Below are 20,604 nucleotides of genomic sequence, written 5' to 3' on the forward strand. Positions count from 1 at the left end.
AGAGTACCACAGATGTGATGTTTGCTTTAGGAGTGTTGATGGAGGAGTACAGAGAAGGTCAGAAGGAATTGCTTTGTGTGTTTGTGGACTTAAAGACAGTGTATAACAGTGTTATGGTACTGAATGAGGAAGTCAGGAGTAACAGAAAAGTATGTGAGGGTGGTGCAGGATATGCATGAGGACAGTGTGACCGGTGGTGAGGTGTGCGGTAGGAATTACAGCCTGGTCCAAGGTGAGAGTGGGACTCCATGAAGGATCAGCTCTGAGCTCTTTATTGTTTGCAATGGTGAGGGACAGGCTGACAAATGAGCTCAGGCAGGAGTCCCCATGGACTGTGAGGTTCACCAATGACATTGTGATCTGTAGTGAGAGTAGATAGCAGGCTGAGGTGAACCTCACTGGAGAGAAGGGGAATGAGAGTCAGTAGGAGTAAGATGGAGTACATGTGTGTGAATGAGAGGGAAGGTGGTGGAAGGGGGCAACTGCAAGGAGCAGAGGTGGTGAAGGTTGATTAATTTAAATGCTCGGGATTAACAGTCCAAAGCAATGGAGAGTGTGGTAGAGAGGTGAAGGAGAGAGCGCAGGCTGGGAGGAATGATTTATGATAGAAGAGGACCTACAAGAGTGAAAGGGAAGGTCAATAAAATGGTAAACAGACCACCTATGTTGTATCGTTCGGAGATGGTGACATTGACATAAAGACAGGAGGCAGAGCTGGAGGTGGCAGAGTTGAAGATGCTATGATTTTCATTTGGTGTAATGACGGTAGAAAGGATTAGGAAGAAGGATATTAAAGGGACACCACAGGTAGGACAGTCTGGTGACCACATGACAGAGGATGAGGGGGTACATCAGGAAAAGAATGATGAGGATGGAAGTGCCAGGCAAGAGAGAAAGAGAAAGGCCAAAGGGAAGATTTAGGGATGTGGTGAGGGAGGACAACAAGGCGAAACATGATGTAAAAGACAGGGATGGTCCTCTATGGTGACCCCCAAATGGGAGCATCTATCTGTTATATAGTGCTTTTCATATCTATCTATCTATCTATCTATCTATCTATCTATCTATCTATCTATCTATCTATCTATCTATCTATCTATCTATCTATCTATCTATCTATCTATCTATCTATCTATCTATCTATCTATCTATCTATCTATCTATCTATCTATCATATAGTGCCTTTTACATATCTATCTATCTATCTATCTATCTATCTATCTATCTATCTATCTATCTATCTATCTATCTATCTATCTATCTATCTATCTATCTATCTATCTATCTATCATATAGTGCCTTTCACATCTCTATCTATCTATCTATCTATCTATCTATCTATCTATCTATCTATCTATCTATCTATCTATCTATCTATCTATCTATCTATCTATCTATCTATCTATCTATCTATCTATCTATCTGTTATAGAGCACCTTTCCTACCTGTCAGTCTCTCAGTTTCTCAGTCTACCCATTGATTATCCCACTTTGAGTCAAACAAGCCTAACCACGGCGGTCGTCAAAAAGGCCTCACAATTTTATTTCTTGCTCATTTTAATCCAGAAGCCTTTTAATTAAAATATAATTTAGTCTTAATAAGTTGGTAATTGCAAGTTAAGTTTATGAATACTTTTTAGAATTAAACGATGTAATTATTTTTTTAAATAACCATTATTACTTGTTCATTTTAATTTGTAGCTCTTTATTAAATTGCAATTCCATCTTCATAAACTGGCAATCACAAGTGAAAGCCGTGAGAGTCGCTTGTCGAATATTTTGAGGGCATTTATTTATTTATTTTTTTTTAACTAAATGCCGTTGTGTTTTTTGAGTTTTTTTCCCTCAATTTCAGCAGAGCTGTTTTAGGCTGTGGTTGCTCCTCCATTCCTTTTCATCCTCTTCTCTGTGTGACTTGTCTTGTGAGAGTGCCCGCTGTGAAAGGCGCTACATGAAGTGAAGCCCTGGTGATTGTTGTCAAATGACTCATCTCCCATTGGCCCCTCAGTTCAGTGCAGTGCTCTCCATTGGGGTGGCCTTCTTTTCTTTTAACTTCAATCTTCCCATTTTCAGGCTTGGCTGCTTTGATTTCACTGCTCCCTTTTCCATAATCAAACACGCTAAAGGAAGAATTGCGGTCATTTGGGTTATTGGTTAACGACATGTCTGTGAAGATCTGTGGCTCCTCAACCTTCTGCTGACCTCATTTCAGACAGATGGCACATCACAAATATCTGTAGTAATAAAATTAATCACATTTTTTACTCCAACAAATGAATTTGATGACTCCTATTCCAAATGCTATATAACAGAGACATAGCAACTGGATGGACACACAAATACACAGACATGTCCTTTTATTACAGTGGATAAGCTGACTCCCTACACACAGAAAGCTCTAAATCTCATGCACTCCATCATATTTATAGCCTAAAGGTTTATGCCATCATGGCACAGTGGTTTAGGTAGTGCCTCACAGCTCCAGGTGATGGGGTTCAAATGCCCAACTGGTCTCTGTCTGTAAGGAGTTCCTGTGCCCACCTGTTTTTTTCTGTTCTGGATTTTCTAACAGGTTGGGCAAAATGGAAACTCTAAGTTAGTCAACTCTGAACAGTTGTGTTTGGGACCAACTGCCAGACAAGGCCCAAATTTTCAAGGAGGTAATCCGACTTGTAAGGGGGTCCCAGTTGAAAATTCTGAAAAGGAACCTGAAAATTCCACAACTTCCTAGTCCTGATGGAACACAGCATAATTCTCAATACTGGACAACTACAGTCATATGATATCAGCCTGCATAATAATTGACTCTCCTTTCAACAATAAAGATAACAGTGGTCTGTCTTTCATTTCCTAGGAACATCTGAGTACTGCGGTATTTTCCGAACAAAGATTTTTAGTGATGCAGTATTTAGTTGTATGAAATGAAATCAAATGTGAAAAACTGGCTGTTCACAAATGTGGGTCCCCTTGTCATTGTGCTGATTTGAATGGCTGTCAATGCTCAGTGCTGATTGGTTGGATGAGCTTGTTAAGCATTGAACTTCATAGACAGGTGTGTCCAATCATGAGATATAAAGGGATTTAAGGTGGTGTAATGGACAGCCGGGTCCCATGCCCGACAGGGTCACCCCTGCTGCATCTGTTCCAGGGGAGCAGCCATGGTCACCTCAATACCTCACTCGGGACACTTGGTGGCAGCCTCCCTGGCGGACAATGATTCCCCAGCCTGGCACATGGCTCCATGGGAGATGGAGTTCTCCACAGCCTGGTTGGGGGCTCGGATGGCCGCTAGGGGGAGGTGCATGGAGGCTGCAGCCGGGCAAGTCGTATCTTCAGCCCCACCTGAAAGGGCAATTAGGGTCAGGTGATCAAGCACCTGGAACGCTTCCGGGTGGGATATAAAAAGGGCCAGCCACCACCACTCAAGAGAGCCAGAGTCGGGGCGAGGACGAGGACTAAGCCTAAGCCTGAGGAGGAGTGGTGGTGATGATAGAAGGATTGTGGTGATATTCGTGAGTGTTTTGGGACTGTGTTGGGCCTGTGGGACACGGGGAAGGCGTGCCCCACGGCTGAAGAAAAATAAAAGACTGTTCTATTTAAGTATGTGCCTCTGCGTCAGTCTGTGCCGGGTCGGGCGCTATATAGCGTCTTTATTACAGTGGTCAATTACAAGTTGTGCTTCCTTCCCTTTGACTCTCCTCTGAAGAGTGACAGCATGGGATCCTCAAAGCAACTCTCCAAAGATCTGAAAACAAAGATTGTTGAGTCTCCTGGTTTAGAGGAAAGCTACAAAAAGCCATCTCAGAGGTTTAAACTGTCAGTTTCTGTAACTGTAAGGAATGGAATCAGGAAATGGAAGGCCACAGGCACAGTTGCTGTTAAACCAGCAGGTCTGGCAGGCCAAGAAAAATACAGGAGTGGCATATGAGCAGGATTGTGAGAATGGTGACAAACAACCCACAGATCACATCCAAAGACCTGCAAGAACATCTGGCTGCAGATGGCGTATCTGTACATCGTTCTACAATTCAGAGCAATTTGCACAAAGAACATCTGTATGGCAGGGTGATGAGAAAGAAGCCCTTTCTGCACTCATGCCACAAACAGAGTCGCTTGTTGTATGCAAATGCTCATTTAGACAAGCCAGATTAATTTTGGAACAAAGTGCTTTGGACTGATGAGACACAAATGGAGTTATTTGGTCAGAACAAAAAGCGCTTTGTATGGTGGAAGAAGAACACTGCATTCCAAGAAAAAGACCTGCTACCTACTGTCAAATTTGGTGGAGGTCCCATCATGCTGTGGGGCTGTGTGGCTAGTTCAGGGACTGGGGCCCTTGTTAAAGTTGAGGGTCTGATGAATTCAACCCAATTTCAATAAATTCTTCCGGATAATGTTCAAGCATCAGTCACAAAGTTGAACGTATACAGGGGTTGGATATTCCAACAAGACAATGACCCAAAACACAGTTGGAAATCTACAAAGGCATTCATGCGGAGGGAGAAGTACAATGTTCTGGAATGGCCGTCACAGTCCCCTGACTTGAATATCATCGAAAATCTATGGGATGATTTGAAGCAGGCTGTCCATCAAATTGAACTGAACTGGAGAGATTTTATATGAAGAATGGTGAACAAGACCTCCATCCAGAATCAGACACTCATCAGAGGCTATAGGAGGACAGCGTCTAGAGGACAAAAGGAGGCTCAGCTAAGTATTGATGTCATATCTCTGTTGGGGTGCCCACATTTATGCACCTGTCTAATTTTGTTATGATACATATTGCATATTTTCTGTTAATCCAATAAACTTAATGTCACTGCTGAAATACTACTGTGTCCATAAGGCATGTCAGATATTAAAAGGAAGTTGCTACTTTGAAAGCTCAGCCAATGAGAAACAAAAATCCAAAGAATTAAGAGGGGTTCCAAACTTTTTCATATGACTCTATGCTAGTTATACACTCACCGGCCACTTTATTAGGTACACCTGTTCAACTGCTTGTTAACACAAATATCTAATCAGTCAATCACATGGCAGCACCTCGTTGCATTTTGGCCTGTAGGCCTTGTCAAGATGAGCATCAGAATGGGGAATAAAAGTGACTTTGAACGTGGCGTGGTTGTTGGTACCAGACGGACTGCTCTGAGTATTTCAGAAACTTCTGTGATGTTCACACACAACCGTCTGTATTGTTTTACAGAGAGTGGTGAGAGAAAGAGAAAATATCCAGTGAGCGTCAGTTCTCAGGGCGAGGATCAGAGGAGAAAGGCCAGCTTGGTTTGAGCTGATAGAAAGGCAACAGGAATTCAAATGAGCACTCGTTACAACTGAGATATGCAAAAGAGCAGCTCTGAACATGTTGAACCTTGAAGCAGGTGGGCTACAGCAGCAGAAGACCACAGCGAGTGCCACTCCTGTCAGCTAAGAGCAGGCAACTGTGACAACCGTTCACACATGAGCTCACCAAAAATGGACAATTGAAGACTTGAAAAATGTCACCTGGTCTGCTGAGTCTCGATTTCTGTTGTGACATTGGGATGGTAGGCTCAGAAGTTGGTGTCAAGAACATGAAAGCTTGGATCCATCCTGCCTTGTATCAACAGTTCAGGCTGCTGCTGGTGGTGGTGATGTAAGGGTGTGGGTGATATTTTCTTGGCACGCTCTGGGCCCCTTAGTACCATCTTTAAATGCCACAGCCTACCTGAGTGTTGTTGCTAACCATGTTCACCCCTTTATGACCACCATCTTCTGATGGCTCCTTCCAGCAGGATAACGCCCCATGTCACAAAGCTCAGATTATCTCGCAACTGGTTTCTTGAACATGACAGTGGGGTTACTGGACTCAAATGGCCTCCACGGTCACCAGATCTCTATCCAATAGAGCACTTATGGGATGTGATGGATTGGGAGATTCGTATCATGGATGTGCAGCCGAGAAATCTGCAGTGACTGCGTGATCCCGTCATGTCAATATGGAACAAAATGAAAGAGGAACGTCTCCAGAGCCTTGTTGAATCTACACCACGAAGAATTACGGCAGCTCTGAAGTCAACAGGGGGTCCAACCCGGGATTAGCAAGGTGTACCTAATAAAGTGGCCGGCGAGTGTAAGTCTCAATAATAGACGACTGCATTCAGGAATCAGTTTCCATCACTTAGGCTCTGTGTTGTTCACTGTTAGGTAGTAAGTAGAGAAAGTTCTAATAGTAAATAACAAAAAGTCATTAAAGAGAAAGTCCATCCAATGATGTCCATGTCCAGTTATGCAGACGTGCGCAGCTCCCATCTCCATCTGCAACGTGAGCGGCCGCAGAGAACACTCAAAAAAAGACCACCTGATGGAGCCAACAGTGATGATGCCACTGAACTGGACTCCCCCTTCACCCCTAGAAATTCTGTCCCTAAAATTATGAGCACAATCGGAGAGAAAGGGCTACGGGGTGCGTTTACTTTTTGACGTGGTGATTACCAAGGAGGACAGCTTCCAGCAGAAACGGGAGCATTGCTTTAACATGAACCGTCCCAAACAGGCCGAGAGCCCACTTGTGTGCCCCCCCACCCCATGCTGATGCTGCTGCCGCTGCTGCTTTCCATCTTTTCCAGCTGCCTGAGTTTTTCCCACACGGATGTCATCCAGCAATATTTTAATCAGTGGCTGATAGCATGCGGCCGCCAAACATGCAATGTTGCTTATTAAAAATAAAAAAAAAGTCATCTGCCAGCCGGTAATCAGTGCCCGCCGTGGAGCCTCAAGTTTTTTTTACCGGTCCCTCCACAGCGAAGAAGCGCATTAAATCCACGCTAATGAGACGCCGCAGATCCCCTCTGTAATAGCAGGCAGTAATTGAAGCGCCACGAAACACTGAGGCTCTCAGACTTGGCTCACGTAGGTGAAAGGGTGAAAAGGAATTATGTCAACCTCGCCGTGCTCCCGTGTGCGCCGCCTCTCCAAGAGGTCACGCCGCGCCAGGGCTCCCTTCAGCGAGGATGCAGAGAAAGCAAAATATTAGAGCTTGCTGACCTCCACGTTAGCACAATGGCTGCCCTTCGCTGAACGCTCACGCTTCACTTGGCCGGCCACCTTCTTCTTCTTCTTTTTTTTTTTTTTTAACTTCCATCTTCCTATTTTCAGGCTTGGCTGCTTTGATTTAACTGCTCCTCTGTTTTCATAATCTAAAGGAAGAGTTACGGTCATTTGGGTGAGTGGTCAGCGACAGGCCCGGGAAGATCTGTGGCTCCTCAACCTCCTGCTGACCTCCACCGTGACCAAATCTGAAGGGGGGCGGGGTTAAGGGTTCAAGTTCACAACCTGGAAGGTGATTGGATGATTCAGAAATGTGAGAGGAGTAACAGTGACAACTCGTCGTCATGGGGATCGGCTTGGCTCCGCCCTTCACCCCCATGAGGCACTCGTTAATTAAAATATAATGGATGAGGGTCACAATAGGAACAGCACAGTAAGGGCCGTGTTTCACCCAGGGTTACATGCCAGGCTAAAGGGCCATTTTTATTGAGTGATTTTAATTTTTTTTTTACATTTTATTAAATGTATTAAAATCAAATAACATTCCATACAAGCAAGTCAAATTTCACAAAACTATCTAAAATCTATCTATCTATCTATCTATCTATCTATCTATCTATCTATCTATCTATCTATCTATCTATCTATCTATCTATCATATAGTGCCTTTCATATCCATCTATCCATCTTTCAATTATATAGTGCCTTTCATAGTTATCTATCTGTCTATTATATAGTGCCTTTCATATCTATCTATCTGTCTATTATATAGGTGCCTTTCATATCTATCTATCTGTCTATTATATAGTGCCTTTCATATCTATCTATCTATCTATCTATCTATCTATCTATCTATCTATCTATCTATCTATCTATCTATCTATCTATCTATCTATCTATTATATAGTGCTTTTAATATCTATCTATCTATCTATCTATCTATCTATCTATCTATCTATCTATCTATCTATCTATCTATCTATCTATCTATCTATTCTATAGTGCCTTTCATATCCATCCATCTATCTTTCTATTATATAGTGCCTTTCATAGCTATCTATCTGCCTATTATATAGTGCCTTTCATATCTATCTATCTATCTATCTATCTATCTATCTATCTATCTATCTATCTATCTATCTATCTATCTATCTATCTATCTATCTATCTATCTATTATATAGTGCTTTTAATATCTATCTATCTATCTATCTATCTATCTATCTATCTATCTATCTATCTATCTATCTATCTATTCTATAGTGCCTTTCATATCCATCCATCTATCTTTCTATTATATAGTGCCTTTCATAGCTATCTATCTGTCTATTATATAGTGCCTTTCATATCTATCTATCTATCTATCTATCTATCTATCTATCTATCTATCTATCTATCTATCTATCTATCTATCTATCTATCTATCTATCTATCTATCTATCTATCTATCTATCTATCTATCTATGCTAACACAGTCACCATTCCTGAAGGGGTAGCCCCAGGGAGTCCTCCAGGCCGCTTCACTTGCTGCTTTTCCATGTACGTTCCCACTCTGGAGCCACGCCAGCTGCTCCACTCCTCTCTGTCCTGTAATCTTTTGGGAATGAGATGTCTCTGCTATGTTTATTGTTCCGAACTCCAGAACGCCTTTTTTTTTTTTTTTTGCGTCAGTCACACGCACAGCTGCCATAAGGGAGGGAATGGAAATGAGCCTGTAATTCATACACATGAGAGATGCCAACAGCCATGGGACCGCCTTTCCTTGGCACCAGGCCCTCACCCTACTATTTCAATTATTTACATGAGCTGCATGCTGAAGTGGCTTTCGAGAACACGAAGACATCACAATTATAGGAAATGTAACATTCAACAAGGCTTCTCAGTGGCAGGATCAACCAAGTATAGAACCTGGCACGATAAGTTGGTTAGAGATTGGCATTGAAGAATTAATGAACAAACATATCTAAAATACGTTTAAACACAGTTCAATTGTTGGTAATGTATTGTGAAAAATGAAAAATTCTGCTTTGCAATCTAACATCGTTGCCATTTAAATGTATTTTTTTAAGTGATGTCAATAAACATGAGGGAGCTGAAATGTGTGTGAGGTGTGGTTTATGAGGGGGTATGCACCCTGCCATGGAGTGGTGCCCACTGAAGGACTCATTCTCACCTTACAACAACTGACTGTACACCTAAGGAGCTGCAACCTTGTGATGTCCCATACGTCTGTTAAACTGTGAGTATCTTATAGTTTATGACTGAGCTCCAGACAACAGTACTTGTAACCACAAATCCAACACCCGTCCTTAATTACAATAAGTGTATTCCATTATTAAAATCATTAGCATTCACTTCTTCAGAAATGGATGCAAGAACCATGATGGGGAAACACAAAGAAAATGGAGGAAAATGAAAAACAGAAAAATATTTTTCTGCTCTCAGAATACTTTATAGAGTCCCAACCAGCTCTTCTTCAACCAAATATAAAGACAGAGAAGATAAAACAATCACCTCACCACCTCTATATTAACAGAGGATTTATAGGTAGGGTCATTTTCCCTCAATCTGTTCCACACCTCCACTGCCGCTGGATATTTGGAGGCCCAATCAAAGCACTTCTCGCTTTCTTTCTTTAATTTATGGAACCTTTACCATATTCCAGCCATCCATAGATGAATCACAAATCATCATTCTACTCTTCACTAAAACTCAGAGGTCGGTTCATCGCACTCCCTGTCATCCCTGCGCTCGTCAGTATTGTCAGCAGGTCCAACAGCAGTGATGTTCCAACTGTTCATAGCTGAAACGCCCACCTTCATTGCACTCTTGGATTCAGTTCACCACATGCCTCATCATCCCTGCGCTCTTTAGTATGCTCAGAAGGTTCGACATTGATAATGCTCCAAACGTCCATGGATCAAACGCCAATTTCCATTCCACTCTTCACCATCATTTAGAAGTTGGTTTGCCTCAAGTGCCAATTGCCATTACACTCTTCAGTGTCATTTGGAAATCATTTCTCCACACACTCTGTCTTCCCTGCTCTCTTCACTATGTTCAGAAGGTTCCACATCAACAATGTTCCAATCACTAACAGATCAAACACCAATTGTCATTCCCCTCTTCACTGGAAATTGGAATTTGGTTCATCACGCACACTATGTTCCCTGCAGTCCTACATTGATAATGTTCCAACTGTCCACAGATCAAATCCCAACCGCCATTGCACTCCTCACCATCATTCAGAAGTGGGTTTGCCACACGCTCTACCATCCCTGCTCTCTTGAGTTTGCCTCAGTAGGTCCAACAGCGGTCATGTTGCCACCATCCACAGATCAAACACCAATTATTATTCCACTCTTCACTATAATTCAGAAGTCAGTTCCCCAAACACTCGTATCTTCCCAGCTCTCTTCAGTATGATCAGCAGGTCATTTATAGAGCCTTTACCATGTTCCAGCCATCCACAGATGAATCACCAATCGTCATTCTACTCTAAAATTCAGAGGTTGGTTCATTGCACTTCCTATCATCCCTGCTCTCTTCAGTATGCTCAGCAGGTCCAACAGCAGTGATGTTCCAACTGTTCATAGCTGAAACGCCCACCTTCATTGCACTCTTGGATTCAGTTCACCACATGCCTCATCATCCCTGCGCTCTTTAGTATGCTCAGAAGGTTCGACATTGATAATGCTCCAAACGTCCATGGATCAAACGCCAATTTCCATTCCACTCTTCACCATCATTTAGAAGTTGGTTTGCCTCAAGTGCCAATTGCCATTACACTCTTCAGTGTCATTTGGAAATCATTTCTCCACACACTCTTATCTTCCCTGCTCTCTTCACAATGTTCAGAAGGTTCCACATCAACAATGTTCCAATCACTCACAGATCAAACACCAATTGTCATTCCCCTCTTCACTGGAAATTGGAATTTGGTTTGTCAAGCACACTATATTCCCTGCAGTCCTACATTGATAATGTTGCAACTGTCCACATAGCAAATCCCAACCGCCATTGCACTCCTCACCATCATTCAGAAGTGGGTTTGCCACACACACTACCATCCCTGCTCTCTTGAGTTTACCTCAGTAGGTCCAACAGCGGTCGTGTTGCCACCATCCAAACACTTGTTTTAGTGTTTTAAAATGCTCCACTGTAGTAGCCTGGCAAATTCCTACTGGCAGGCTATTCCAGATTTGAGGTGCATAACAGCACTTCTATTAAGTTTAGCTCTTGGAATTCTAAGCTGACACTCATTTGAAGATCTAAGGTTACAATTTGGAGTGTGAGGTATAATACATTCTGAAATATAAGATGGAGAAGATTATTTAAGGCTTTGTAATCTACAAACAGGATTTTAAAGTTAATTCTAAATGACACAGGTAACCAGTGTAGTGACATCAAAACTGGGGTGATGTTCTTGGATTTTCTTTTCCTAGTTAAAATTCTGGCAGCTGCATTCTGCACTCGTTGTAATCGATTGATGTCTTTTTTTGGGTGGTCCTGAGAGGAGTGCGTTACAGTAATCTAGCCGACTGAAAACAAACGCATGAACTAATTTCTCTGCATCTTTCAATGTTATAACAGGTCTAACTTTTGTTATATTTCTTAAGTGAAAAAATGCTGTCCTAGTACAGTCGACCCTTGATATACGACCGATCTGACATGCGAACAACTTGATTTACGACCAAAATTTTTATTTTGATTTACGACCAACATCTTGCGTTACGATCCGAATGCAGTCACGTGTATCCGCTTGTGCGATTGTAAACAAACAGCCGAGAGCGTTCATGAGCGTCAGTCGGAGCCCAGATACATGTGTTTGTGGACGTAATTTTGGTCAGTGCAGTGCTTTATATAATTTATTTCGATAATTGCTAAGGAAGGAAATGAAGGTAACAAAGGTAAAGAAAGCGAAACAATCGAAACAAAGAAGGAAATTGTGCGGAAATATGAGAGTGGTGTTCGTGTGACCGATCTTGCTAATATGTACATCATTTCGAAATCCACCGTCTCGACAATTTTACAAAGAAAAGATTTGTATAAGGAGGCTCCTTCCAAACAATAACCACCTTCCATTTCATTCTCCTCCTCCTCCCTTCCTGCAGCCCAAAGATGTCAAATTAAATGATGAGTACAGTATGAAATTGTTGTTTCTGGTGGGCTAGGCACTTTTTATAACTTTTTGGTTAGTACATTAGAAAAAAATATTGGTGTTTTGATAAATTATGTACATTATACAACCCTTTTTTATTATGAAAAGGTTAAGTAAGTGTTGCTGTGGGAGGTTCGGAATGCATTATGGGTATTTCCATTATTTCTTATGGAAAAAATAGTTTTGACTTACAACCAACTTGAGTTACAACCAGCCCTCGCGAACGAGTTGAGTTCGTAAGTCAAGGGTCCACTGTAATCTGATTAATATGTGATTTAAAATTCAAGTCAGAGTCAATAGTTACCCTAAATTCTTTACCTCCATCTTGACTTTTAATCCTAATGCATCCAGTTTATTTCTAATAACCTCATTATATCCATTATTGGCATTCACTAAAATTTCTGTTTTCTCTTTATTTACTTTAGTAACATTTTTTCATCTACTCTGGCCATCACTTCTGGCTCTGGCTCCTGTCTCTCCTGTGCAGTAACGAATCAACACCCTTTTCTGGTTGGGATGCCCATCCAGCCCCTGTGGTATTTACAACAGTAGCGGAGCGTAGGAGAAGAATTAGATGTGGCAGAAATAAGAATATGGAGATGGATGTGTGGAGTTACAAAAAGGGATGGAATAAGAAATGGTGCAGGCGTTGTGCTGATGACACTGTGTTGTGTAGCAGCAATAAAGAGGAATTGAAGAAGAAGTTGGAAAAATGGAGAAGGGTGGTAGAAGATAAATAGTAAGAAGACAGAATATCTGAGGTTTAATGATGATCAGAATTCATAAGTTAGGCTGCAGGGAGAGCCATTGAAAAGAGAGGATAAAGTTAAATATTTGTGATCAGTTGTAGCCCAAGATGGAGAATTATATTCTTATATTCTTTATATTATATAACCCATCGAGTGCATTGTGGATTGAACAATTGGAAGAACGTATCAGGAGTGTTGTGTGATCAAAGAATTAAGGCGAAGGTTGAAGGTGAGGTTTTTATGTCAGTCGTAAGACCAGCAAAGATGTATGGAGCTGAGATATGGACAGTGTAATGGAACCGACCCATCAGTGAGCCCCAAACCCCAAACACGAACCCACACCAGCAGAGTCCCGGGTTCAAATAATGGAAGGTTTATTACAAAATACCTCCAAAAGTAGCAGAGGTTTTCTTTCTCTCTCTCTACAATACTCTCTCCTCTCATCACCGCACTGCCTTCCTCTGGTCGAGTGTTGCTTCACATCCTCCCAGCTCTGACTTGCCTGGGTAAGGGAGTGCAGTCTCTGTTATTAAGGCAGCGTTTCTCAACCTTTAAGTATTTGCGACCCGAGTTCTCATAACAGTTTTAATTGCGCCCCCCTAACGTTTTTTGAAAGGATCCTACTAATACCAATTTGTTCTTTTTTAAATAATGATATATCATAGATGCATATTGTATTATACCTACTTAACTTGTATCAACATTTATCTAACTCTATATTTATTTTTCTAGTATCAGAATGTAGTTTAAGTTCATTTGTTTTGGTTTCCAGGTCTCACTGGCATTGTCCACATGAGCATTGAAGTCTCCCAGCAGTACGAGGGAGTCCCCAGAAGGTATGCCCTCTAGCACCCCCTCGAGGGACTCCAAAAAAGGGTGGGTACTCCAAACTGATGTTCGGTGCATACGCACAAACAACAGTTAGGACCTGTTCCCCCACCTGAAGGTGGAGGGAGGCTACCCTCTCATCCACCGGGGTAAACCCCAATGTACAGGCTCCAAGTCGGAGGGCAATAAGTATGCCCACACCCGCTCAGCGCCTCTCACTGAGTGCAACTCCAGAGTGGTAGAGAGTCCAGCCCCTCTCAAGGAGATTGGTTCCAGAGTCCAAACTGTGCGTCGAGGTGAGCCTGACTATATCTAGCCGGAACCTCTCAACCTCGCGCACTAGCTCAGGCTCCTTCCCCTTCAGAGAGGTGACATTCCACGTCCCAAGAGTCAGCTTCTGTAGCTGAGGATCAGACCACCAAGGTCCCCGCCTTCGGCCACCACCCAACTCACACTGCACCTGACCTCCTTGGCCCCTATCATAGGTGGTAAGCCCATGGGAAGGGGGACCCACGTTGCTTCTTCGGGCTGTGCCCGGCCGAGCCCCATGGGTGCAGGCCCGGCCACCAGGCGCTCGCCATCGAGCCCCACCTCCAGGCCTGGCTCCAGAGGGGGGCCCCGGTGACCCGTGTCCGGGCAAGAAAAATTTTTTTTATTCATCATAGGAGGTTGTGTTGAACCGCACTTTGTCTCATCCCTCACCTAGGACCAGTTTGCCTTGGGTGGCCCTACCAGGGGCATAAAGCCCCGGACAACAGAGCTCCTAGGATCATTGGGACACGCAAACCCCTCCACGACGGTAAGGTGGCTGTTCGAGGAGGTGGACCGGAGGGTGTGTTCCAACTACAGAGGATCACACTCCTCATCCTCCATGGAAAAGTCTATTCGGGGGTTCTGGAGAGGAGGGTCCGTCAGATAGTCGAGCCTCGGATTCAGGAGGAACAGTGTGGTTTTCGTCCTGGTCACGGAACAGTGGACCAGCTCTACACCCTTAGCAGAGTCCTAGAGGGTGCATGGGAGTTTGCCCAACCAGTCTACATGTGTTTTGTGGACTTGGAAAAAGACATTCGACTGTGTCCCTCAGGGAATCCTGTGGGGGGTACTCCGAGAGTATGGGGTCCCGGACCCCCTGATAACGGCTGTTCGGTCCCTGTACAACATGTGTCAGAGCTTGGTCCGCATTGCCGGCAGTAAGTCGAACCCGTTTCCAGTGAGAGTTGGACTCCGCCAGGGCTGCCCTTTGTCACCGATTCTGTTCATAACTTTTATGGACAGAATTTCTAGGCGCAGCCAGGGTGTTGAGGGGGTCCGGTTTGGTGGACTCATTATTGGGTCGCTGCTTTTTGCAGATGATGTTGTCCTGTTTGCTTCATCAGGCTGTGATCTTCAGCTCTCTCTGGATCGGTTCACAGCTGAGTATGAAGTGGCTGGGATGGGAATCAGCACCTCCAAATCCGAGACCATGGTCCTCAGCCGTAAGGCAAAGCTCTCAATTTACCAGTCGATCTATGTTCCTACCCTCACCTATGGTCATGAGCTATGGGTAGTGACTGAAAGAACGAGATCACGAATACAAGCGGCTGAAATGAGTTTCCTCCGCAGGGTGTCATCCGGGAGCACAGTCATCCGGGAGGGTCTCAGAGTAGAGCCGCTGCTCTTCCGCATGGAGAGGAGTCAGATGAGGTAGCTCGGGCATCTGATCAGGATGCCTCCTGGACGCCTCCCTGGTGAGGTGTTCTGGGCACGTACAACCGGGAGGAGGCCCCGGGGAAGACCCAGGACACGCTGGAGGGACTATGTCTCTCGGCTGGCCTGGGAACGCCTTGGGATTCTCCCAGAAGAGCTAGAAGAAGTGGCCGGGGAGAGGGAAGTCTGGGTATCTCTGCTCAAGCTGCTGCCCCCGCGACCCGACCTCGAATAAGTGGAAGAGGATGGATGGATGGATGGATGTTTTGGTTTCAATAGATGTATTTTTCATATTTTCGATTCTTGTTTTCTTTTTTTCACATCTTTGCGCCCCCCTTTTTGTTACTTCGCGCCCCCCTAGGGGGGCCCGACCCACAGTTTGAGAACCACTGTATTAAGGAACCGGGAGTAATTCTGGTGCCAGGGTACTTCCCAATGGAAATACTTCCAGGTCATACAGAAACCCCACTTATTAGGGAGTGCATCTCATTGCAGTGACCCCGTGCAATGCCCATGGACCCCAGCAGGGCTGTGTTGCCAGACTACACTTCCCAACATGCCCTACTGGTTCCGCACTGGGCATTAATATCCAGTGTCACTGCCATCTAGCATCCTGGAAAAATAAAGCATTCCAGTAACATTTTTTCATCCACTTTGGCCATCACTTCCGGGTCTGGCTCCTGTCTCTCTCCTGGTCATTAAGGAATCATCTCCTTTTCTGGTCGGGATGCTCATCCAACCCCTGTGGTATTTACAACAGTAGTGGAGTGTAGGAGAAGAACTTGATGTGGCAGAAATGAGAACATGGAGATGGATGTGTGGAGTTACAAAAAGGGATGAAATAAGAAATGTGACAATCAGAGGTACAACAAAAGTGGGAGAGACATTTGAGAAAGTCCAGGAGAGTAGGCTGAAATGGTATGGACTTGTGATTAGGCGAGACAAGGAGTACGTGGGCAAAGAGTGATGGGAGTGGAAGTCCAGGGGAAGAGAAAGCGAGGGAGACCAATATGAGGGTGGATGGCAAAAGAAAAAGAAAATCTGAAGGAAAAGGGGCTGACTGGACAGCAGGAGGTGCAGAGCCGAGTTGTTTGGAGACAGTGGATCGGCCCATCATTCCCACATAGATGAGATAAAAAATGAAGAAGAAGAAGATCTATGTTGATGTGAAGGGCAGACATTTGATATGATCTGAAGAGATGAGCGAGCAAGGGAGAACAGCCATGGAAAGGAAGAGGTGAAGACAAAGTGCTTTGACGTTGACCCTCTGCTGATGATAAAGATGAAGGTTTGGAACACAGAAGAAGCAGGACGGTATTTCATTCCGTGTTCCAGTTGTTCAATGAGACTATTTTTAACGTCATCTGTTGTCCGTCAAGTAGGATTTCTAAATGTGTGTTTTTCATTGTTTGTTTATTTGTAATGTTTTCATCCAATCACTGAAGTGGACTGTTTGAATTTGAAAGTGGACGCAGTATTTATTTCTGGAAGTTGGCACGTGATTTAATAAAGAACAGACCTGGTAATTTGCACTTCTAAAAACTGCCGTCTGAGCGGCTCACTCTCTCACAGGGGAGACTCGGCCATGAGCTACAAGATGCCCTTGGGTATCATCTGGTACGTGCTGGGGGCATCACTGCTACCCACTGCTGAGGGCGACAGCACACCAGCCGAGACTCTGCACAGGTGGCACCACAGATGCCCACAGCCCTGCACAGCACCAGTGTTCACTGAGCCGAGAGCCCAATGACATCTCCTTAAAATAAAAGGTAATAATGAGGGTACAGGAGAGAGAGAGAGAGAGAGAGAGAGAGAGCCAGGGAGGAAAGAGAAGCAAAGCGTTTTATTTCACAACCTCCGGCGCCACTCTGCATGTTGATGACTGAATGATTTCGAAAAGTGCCCTCACTCCTCAGCATTCTCCTTGTGCTTCGGGGAAGTGTTAGAGTAGAAGGTGGGAGCCAAAGTGCCAGTCTGAGTCAGCATCACCTTGTGTTGTGACCCTGGGCTGGTGGTGGAGGGTATGAGGTTTTTTTTTTTTTTGATTTTTCACAGCACATTGTCATGAATTCATTAAAGAGCTGAGGACAGGTGATGTGTAAATTAGAGGTCTGAGGGGCCGGGAGCTGACAGCTCGTTTGCTGAAGAGAAATCAGTAACCGGGAATGAAAGTGCTTTGTACCTGGGGGCCAGAATGGAGCAATGGAGGCAACAACAAGCTGCAGGAATGGGTGCAGGGGCCCTCGATTCTTCCCTTTCATTCAAAGATGCGGGATTTGCTGTCAGTTGTCTGGATATCAAGATCAAGTTCAGGTGTATTGTCAGGCACTCCCAGGATCATGAAGTTTTGGACAGGGTACAAAAATGCAAAAACAAGAAAAAGACACACACAAGAAGTATATGCTGTGCATATCAGGTGACATATGGAGATACAGTTAGGTACGGTATATTTATTAACTAGGGGGCTTCGCCCCCTGCTCGTTTCGCTTGCCAACCCTACACAGCCCAGGCCTGTGCTACGTGCCAGCCACTTCACATCTCTGCTGCTAGCGTTGTGAAGAGGGGGGCTGAACGCACCCTAAGGAGATGCGGCCACTCCTCAGAAACCCTCTCTTAAACAGTGATACAATGGGAAACAAATTCAGTTTTTGTTTTAACCTCCTCTTTGCTCGATCAGCTGCTGGCTTTCTGCTGCTACTGCCATGCCGTATGATCTCCATCTCGTGCAGCACTTCGAACATTTAAAATCCTGAACAGCAGCTGTCCTTTTATCTCACTGTCTCGTCTCTCTTCTCTCTCAGACATCCTCTGCTCCTGTTGGGGGTCTCTCTCCTGAGACGTGCCCCTATGAAGAGAAAGATGTTCTATTCTTTTAATTGAGAGACGGAACTGTCCCCTCCGACTACACACGGAGCTCGATTCACTCCTGAAAGAGACTTCTGTTTGTTTGAAATGTTTGAGTAACGCTTCTGTCTCTATAATCTCCTGTGTGTCTGTGCAACTCTGTGACCCAAGCGTGACAGCGTATGTGGATTTCACTTTCACCAAACAAATCTTTTAATTCACGTGGATATGCCTCTTCATTGGGAAAAAAACACTACTTTTCCCTGATGGCAAAACGAATTAGACGATCAACAAGTCTCCGACTTCAAGTTTAAAGCCAAACAATATCTACATACTTCTGTCATATCACCTACGTCCATATATTCGATCTTTTTTCGCTTTTATCTTTTCTTCAATATTGCATTGAATTTTGATTCCGTGTTTGGAATTACATTGTGACAATGTAACGTATAACTGCCTGTGAGTAAATATCGTTTCTTTCTCTCTTCACGAACTCTGTCTGACAATAGCATTCACACAAATGAGAAATGATTGAACTGTGTGCGTGGTTGTAAATGTTTTAGATGTGGACAGGACTTTTTCCAAATCTCTTTGCATAAAGTCTTATCTCGCGGGGCTTGAAATTTTCTCTCGCGGGATTTCACTTTCACCAAATAACAAATCTTTTAATTCTCATAGATGTGCCTCTTCATTGGGAAGAAACACTATTTTTCCCTGATGGCAACACAAATTAGACGATCTACAAGACTCTGACTTTAAGTTTAAATCAGAACAATTTATTTGATCTCTTTTTGCTGTTCCGTTATTTCACCGAGTAATAATTTCCGTTTGTTTGCGCTAATGCAATCTTTACTATCATTTTTGGAGACATTCGATTTTTCGTAATTATCTCTAACCTGCTCTGCATGTGTACCGCGCCAATGTATTCAAATTCTTTATGACGTTCTACTTTGTCATCAACTCTTTGTCTCGCGGGACATGAAAGTGTCTCTCTGAGAAAGTCTCGTCTCGTGTCTCTGAAAAGTCTCGTCTTGTCCCAAGATTGCTAAATGCTAAATTAATTTACTTTAATTTTTCCCCCCCATTAGACAGTATTCAATACCCCCAAATGACAAGGTTTAAAAATAAAAAAAAACTGGAATATCACACTGAGACAAGCGTTCCAACCTTTAGTTAGGTAAGGAGCAACTTCAGCCTGGAGTCTTGTTGCCTGGGGCCCTGAAGTTTAGCAGTCTGCCTACTAGTGGAATGGAGGAATTCACAGCAACTCCTTCTGAATTAGCATGGCATCTGGGTGGCGACTGAAATGTGTACTGCCATACCCTGACTTAACAGCTGAAACTTTGTGTCTTGAACCTTCTTTACTTTTCATCTTAACCTATAGTATGTAAATTATATACATATATATATATGTATATATATATATATATATGTATATATATATATATACTAGCCGTCCCCCATGGCTCCGCCCTTATAGAAGCGAAACAGGACGGTGAGGAGGGCCCTGCCCGGCTCCCCACTCCTGACGTCATACTTCCTCATCCCCTTGGCCTGCAGCCTCTCTCTTGGATTAGCGTGGATATATCACTCCTGCAAGTGAACTCTGATTCATAGCGTGATGAGAGAAGTCACAAAATCAAGCGGAATGTTCAAGCAAATTCTAGAAAAAAACCCAATCTAAATCCGTTAAGTAGTTCTCTCATTTGCTAGCTAAGTGGATGTAAGATACACTCCGAGGCAGACGTGTGAGTGAAGAGGGCATCACCCCCCCTCCCTGAGGCCCGCCCCCGTGTCTCTCGGATTCATGCAAATACATCGGTACCGCAAGCAAAGTTTATATATAGATATATATATACAGTACTGTGCAAAAGTTTTAGGCAGGTGTGAAAAAATGCTGTAAAGAAAGAATGCTTTCAGAAATATAAATAATGATTGTTTATTATTATCAATTTACAACATGCAAAGTGAGCGAACAAAAGAAAAATCAAATCAATATTTGGTGTTCCTACCTTTTGCCTTCAAACCAGCATCAATTCTTAGAGGTCCACTTGCACAAAGTCAGGGATTTTGTAGGATTCTAGTCAGGTGTCTGATCAACCAATTCTACCAAACAGGTGCTAATGATCATCAATGTCACGTGTAGGTTGAAACACAGTCATTAACTGAAACAGAAACAGATTCAAACTGGGTGAGGAACAGCCAAACTCTCCTACCAAGGTGAGGTTGTGGAAGACAGTTTCATGTCATGGCAAGATTGAGCCCAGCAACAAGACACAAGGTAGTTCTACTGCATCAGCAAGGTCTCTCCC

This window comes from Erpetoichthys calabaricus, chromosome 12, assembly GCF_900747795.2.
Source record: "Erpetoichthys calabaricus chromosome 12, fErpCal1.3, whole genome shotgun sequence".
Lineage (NCBI taxonomy): Eukaryota > Metazoa > Chordata > Cladistia > Polypteriformes > Polypteridae > Erpetoichthys > Erpetoichthys calabaricus.